The sequence below is a fragment of the Melanotaenia boesemani genome, chromosome 4 (genome assembly GCF_017639745.1).
Source record: "Melanotaenia boesemani isolate fMelBoe1 chromosome 4, fMelBoe1.pri, whole genome shotgun sequence".
Taxonomy (NCBI): domain Eukaryota; kingdom Metazoa; phylum Chordata; class Actinopteri; order Atheriniformes; family Melanotaeniidae; genus Melanotaenia; species Melanotaenia boesemani.
Window position 1 is genome coordinate 400,949 of NC_055685.1, and position 6,507 is coordinate 407,455.

General features: G+C 41.2%; 1 long non-coding RNA gene across 2 annotated transcripts; it reads right to left on the minus strand.

Moving 5' to 3' along the window:
- Nucleotides 1-5,602: 5,602 nt before the first annotated feature.
- Nucleotides 5,603-6,150, minus strand: LOC121637733. 2 transcript variants are annotated; one of them, XR_006009936.1, is made up of 4 exons: nucleotides 6,096-6,120; nucleotides 5,971-6,024; nucleotides 5,799-5,873; nucleotides 5,603-5,685 (listed from the first exon to the last, which is right to left on the minus strand). It is a non-coding gene; the product is annotated as an uncharacterized LOC121637733 (long non-coding RNA). The 2 variants fall into 2 exon arrangements; XR_006009935.1 differs by having other exon boundaries at nucleotides 5,971-6,150.
- Nucleotides 6,151-6,507: the final 357 nt, after the last annotated feature.

A 6,507-nucleotide genomic window follows, 5' to 3' on the forward strand; every position in this document is an offset into this window, starting at 1 on the left:
TCAGGCGTTAACTGGGACAGCAAAGGGGTCCTAGCGCAAACAGCGTTGGGCTAATGATAGGGGTTAATTCTTGGTCTAAAACTTTAAAATTAACCCTGGAGTTCTTTGTATAAAGAAGTACACACATTGTATAGGCACATATTTATTTATACAAAGTATAAATGTGTGCCTGCATTTGCAGGACTCAGATCGCTCTGCATGGTAACTAGAGTCTGGGCCACTGGACTGTTTAATCATAGTTCAACCAATTGAAAGTGTATACCACTAGGGGGCATAATTGGTCAATGAGCGCTAAGCATTTTTTTTTTTTTTATGAAACTCATTTATATTTCAGTTGAGAACAGCCTTATCCTTGGAGGACATTTTAATATTTGAAATTATCAAAATACCATCCGTGCCTTCATTCAGGGACTCTAAGGACTCATTGCCAAGTTTTGGGGCCCCAAAACAGGGAATCATTGCCCATTGTGTATTCAAGTTTTACAGCAGCATGAGGGCCACCATAGGCACAAAGTAAATTTCAGATGTAGCCATAGTGGGGAAAAACTTCTTTAACGCAAATAGAATTTTGGATACATCCACAAAACTTTTTAAAAAAAAAATGTACAAGTTAATATTACTCCCAACAAGTTAAATTATTTCACAAGTAAAGGAAATGGCTTGTTTTCCATGTTTCCAAATATCTCATATTGTAATTTGAGGTTTGGCAAAACAGTTTGTTCACTATTGACACACTAACCAACTTTGACAGAATGAGCTTGTAAAATGTAATGAAGACTGGGGCGGAACATACAATTTTTTTTTATATGGTTATTATTGGACTATATACCCACTTTTGATGTTTTAAAGAACTGTGATGATACCATTGACCAAAATCAAGTCTACAGAGGGGAAAAGAATAATAGCTTTCTAATGTATAAGAATGGAAAGACATTTTGGCCAAATAAAAAAAAAATAAAAATCTTGGCCCAACAATACATCCACATCTTATAAGGCCTTGTGTGGTTTTTATTGTACACACCAAATACAGACAACACCAACCCTGTCCTAAATCCAATATAATTTATTAAGGACTTACACCTCATCAAAAAACATTAAAAATGCTCCTTCAGAAAAAACAAAAAACACAAACAAAAAGTGTTAGATTTAAAGATTAAATTACACCTCCAGTCCTCAATCAAGCCTTTTTAATATTTTTATGTGACAAATTTCCAGTGCAATAAAAATAAATGAAAACTTAACAGTATCTAAATAAACACCAAAGGACAATGTATTTTGACAATCAGTGGTAGGGGATGTACATTCTATTGAGGAATTAAAGCCTTCCCAAACATCTGGTTGCAGTAAACATAGTTTTATCATTTTCACACCAAAAAGCCTTAAATACAAGTATGAACTTATTGTAATGCTGTCCTAGAGCACAAAAAAAAAAAACAGTTGTGAAGCTTCAATTGTCAACTGGACTGAGTTGATTCAGTAGAACAGAAGTGAAACATCCTCTCCTCAATCAACCCAGTTCAGTTGAGAATTCAAAATTATGAAAACTCTGGGAATGATAAAACTTAGGTCTTTCTTAAACTCCATAAAACAAACATTTACACCACCAGTCAACAATGCCGACATCTTCAGGTGTGATTTTTCCTTACATGTCATAAAGACAACATGTCTATTTAGTAAACAAAATGATTTATATAAGACATTTTGAACAGTAAAACTTTACAGGGGCGTGAATAATAAAATTACTGGCAACAATAGCACACAGCACGCCCATACACCACCACACACACACACACACAACGCGCACGCACGTGCATAAATGAACTGATCCCCTACACTCGGCTAACAATGAGCCAACTAAATGAAGCCAAAAGTTGGTGACTGACGGATTCCTGACTCCATGTATTCCACAAAGTCCTCAAATGTGTGATGAATCGGGAGCCTCAAAACAACACTGTACGTGTTGGCTTCAGGATAGCGCCGTCAAGCACCACTTTCATGAGGGGCATGGAGAAACTCGATTTGAGGCCTCTGGGGGAAGCCCATTGGAGGGATTTGGTCCACTCCAGAGGCAAAAATCAAAATCTTGTCAAGGCTGACTGATCGTGAACCATCTGAATGAAAACACAATAATGTAATATTTAATTACTTTTATAGAAAGTATGTATATAATAGTCATTGTGCATAACTTACCGCCAACATCAATTAACCAGTCCCTCCAAAACGTAAGTGTCAAATTTTCACTTCTTCGGGCATTGCTGCCAGGTGGGGAAAGAACAATCTCAAAAAGTCATCAAGCTCTGTACAGTCAGCTGGCTGTGTCCGGAAATGAAGATGGGCCGAAGGACATCTGGATGGTCCCTCATTGCCTCTGCCACCTTGAGGCAGTCCAATCCCTCAGTTAGCCTGTCAAAAAGATTTCAAATAAAATTTTAATTGCGAATAAAAAATAAAAATAAAAAAAATCTGTACTTGCATTAATTTACTGCCAAAACTTCAAATGAAAGCCGAGAATTATTTTTGTCCAGTGATGTCTCTTGTTATTGTATTCAGGTTATTGTCTTATCTTTAGAGAGGCGCCTGTGTCAATCTCAATCACCAAGAAAAACACATGCTAGTTAAATAAAAGTCTCAGTCAAATTTCCCCAGGGGTCAATGTGTGTATGTATATGTAATAATCACATTAGTAACCAATAACGCTTGTATGGCACATTACCCCATTTTCTATACACAGTATTGTGTCGCATGTACTATACATTAAATCATAAACTTACATTAACAAAAAACAGTCCAATAGTTTTATTTATTTATTTTTTTATAAACACAGTGGACCCCTCTTGACATAGCTATATTCAGTTCATGGGATGTAACTTACTGGTCTAATGCAGCTTTAGTGCGCCCCTCAACATGTGCCTTTGCCGCTTCCTCAATGAGAGCCTGCCTGCTCTCCATGTCTATAAGAGACCTTGCACAGCCCAGGGCATGCAGAGCCGGTGAGCCTTCTTCAACGGCACGCTGGGCCTCCTCCAAGTTTTCTGCAGCTTTAATCTGCATCAATGAGAACAATGATATCAAACATATGTTGGACAACCTAAATAAAAAGATAAATCCTGGTACTTGTGCTACCCACTTTATCCAGGTGCTGGCGCAGTTCCCAGTCACCAACCTCCTCAACTGATACTGGGCGTGTTTGTTGCCGACACAACAAAGCATACAGCCTTGACGACAAAAAAGAGGGCCGTACTCCTCCTTGGAGAAGGGCCAGGGATAGCATTTGACCAATGACTTTATAGTCCCCGAACTCCAGACCTGCAACATATGTAAAAAGTAAGAATCTCCAGCTAGAATTGCTGACAGAAGAAATTAAATAGTTTCTACATTTCTATGTGTCATGATTGGACTTTATATTTAAACACTATGTATTACTTAGTACCTCGGGGTACTAGGGAAAGATTTTTGCTGCTCTCTGGCCCCTCAAAGTCGCGTCTATCTCTTAGCGCTGCTATGAGAAGTTGCAAGTATTCCCTGCTGGGACCACCATCGTCCACGGCACCCTCACTCTGTCCCTCGTCATCAACAAATGCGATCATCAAGCAATGACAGGGATTGAAGTGAGTTCGTCTAAATGCCCTGAAAGATCCTTCAAGCAGGAACTCTCGGCACACATTCAGACAATTGTGGATGGGGGATGAAGTTCTCAGAAGACCTTTTTCAAGATCTCCAAGGACAGTTTTTAAATCTGGAGACTTGTAAAAATACAACATTTGCATTTTTGGGAGGTGTGGTGATTATACAATGCAACATGGTTCATCTTGGCAGAGGCCTTTTTTTAAAAAAAAAAAAAATCCATATATGCGTACATACACACGTGCGTACACACACACACACACACACACATACATACATTACATACATACAGCTTTGAATTGGGTAAGAAGAAATTAAACAGTGTTACACCAGTGACGTGCGGTCAGGAGAGGCAGTGTAAATAAACAATATTTTACACTGATCTGTGAAGAGCTGTGCCCTTGTTATGCAGGACTCCTCAGCGACAAGGGCAGGTTTACCATTCTTTATTTAACAATCTGAAACACAAGGTAAAGGTCTTACGTCGACAGGACTGAAGGAGGGACAGGAACCAGAAACGGAGAAGGGGTGAGTCCATGCAGAGAGCAGGATTAAGGTCCAACAGGGAGTGACTGTGGTGCTGGTGTATATAAGGACTGGTGAGTAAATGGGAGACAGGTGTGACAGGTTGGGTTGATTGGAGAGCAGGGATCAGGGACAGGTGTGGAGGATCAGGGGAGTGCTGACGGAGGAGTGGCAGGACAGACTGCGACACCTCTCGTCTGACTGCCCGATCCTACATAAACTGGGTTGCATGACGCGTGCCCGTTTCTGTTCCTCAGTATATCGCCAATATGAACTTTACAGAAATATTTGTTATACACCAAGACTCACTACAGTCTGTGTAACGTCTTTGATGTATGTGCTAAAAAAATTATTTCTGCTGATTGTACAATAAAGTGCAGATAAGAGTCCGTAGGTGAGGGAGAGTACCACCTGCCTCACCTCAAGGGGGCATAGTTGCATGCTGTTGGATGAATTGTGAAATAAGATGCTCTTTTCAGCTCTTAGAATAGTTAATCGGACTCCAGAGGTGTCACGGTGGTTGCCTATAGTCAGAATCTCCCAGCTGTCCCTGAAGGCATCCTTCCTCCAGTACGCTCCTGATTACTGATGCGCTCCACCTGCGCTGCGTGCTTTATATACCAGTGCACAACACCACTCCTTTGCCAGATCGTCTTGGTTAACTCCCTGCACGTTTCCAGCCCTGATTTCTGCCTGCCTGCCTGTTTTGACCACCAACCCGCTTCTGACCTGGATATTGGATTTTTGCCTGTCCCCTGTCTGGTAATTCTGACTTTTCTGTTGTTTGGACCCTGCTGGTAATCTGACCCTTGGACTGTCTTATTGGATGTGGATTTGAATATTGGATTTGGATGTGAATATTGGATTTGGATGTGGATGTGAATATTGGAGTTGGATGTGGATTTGAATTGTGGATTTGGATTTGGATTAACGCAACCTGCCTCTCTCTCCCTTCCGCTGGAGGATCCATCCGGACCCCCCTTCTTTGAACATATACCCAACTCAAAGTCTCAGTTTAACCATTATCTACCCTTGCTAACCCGTCCTGGTTCAGCAGCCCCGACAGACGCAGCGGATCTCCTCACTGTTATTGCAGTACAGGAATTCTGCCGGCTCGCTCCTATTTCTCCCGCCGGTACGTAATCTTCTGTATACATAAATCCCCATTTTGTCACCTGTTCTCACCTTGGTTCTCCTATTCTCGCACGCTAGCGGGCTACGAGACCAGACCCGGTTTTCCTGGAAGCTACTCACAATTATTCAATAAACCTGTTTCCAATCCAATCCTCTGTCCTGATACTGTTTACGGTCCAGTTTGCTAAATCCCTCACAAGAGAAGTCAGTGTCTCACCAGCCATGAACCTCACCGCACGTCACTGTTAGAGATATATATATATATATATATATATATATATATATATATTTTACAAAAATAGAAATGTGCATAACGCTCACTCGCTTGTCCCTTCATTTTCTGTGTTCTCGTCCAGTTCAGCCACCTCCACCATCACCTGCTCCTGGGTGTGCCTCTGAGCACTATGGGGTACCAAATAATAATAGTAACTTTAAAGATGAAGATAATAACATTTAAAATAAAGCTGTCAGACATCATTCTCAGAGAATTTATATTTTTGTGTTAGATAACCTACTTTAGAACAACATCAGGTGTCCTGACAACTTCTACCTCAAGTACAGGGTTCTGCTCTTGGACCTCACACTGAGTACTAGCAAGCACAAAGTAATAAACAATATTGAAATCCATCAAAATAAGAAATATACAGTGATAGAAGAAGTCGTGGCTTTTTAGTTTGAACAACTTACTTTATCACACCTGCTGCTGCTCCAACCTCGTCCTCTATAACAATTATTGATTGTCTGCCAAGAATATAGATTTCCTATAAGTGTTTTGCCTATGTGTTTGTTACAAAAATGTACACAACACTTACTGTTGCACAGGTGCCACTTGGTCCTGAGAAGGTAGAAATAAAATGGCATCAAAGAATTCAAACTTGATGTTAGGGTCCCTGTCTGTCTCCCCTGTGTATATGTGTCCCCAGATTATCCTAGTGTGTGCGTCTGGCTCCCTCTGTCTGTCTTGTGCGTCATGGTCCATCGTAACATTAGGATCCGGCCAACATGGATCCCGCAGACCTGGATTTCAGAACCGCTAATGTACAGCAGGCAGTCACTCAGCAGGGGACCTTGCTGGGCCAACACGACTCCAACATTCGGACTCTCATCTCCGCTAACCAGACTCTTACCCAGCAGGTCTCATCGCTCACTGCTCAGCTTGCCTCGTTACAGGGCACAGCAGTTCCGACAACTCAGCCAAGTCTGTCCGGCTCCGGAATCACTCAA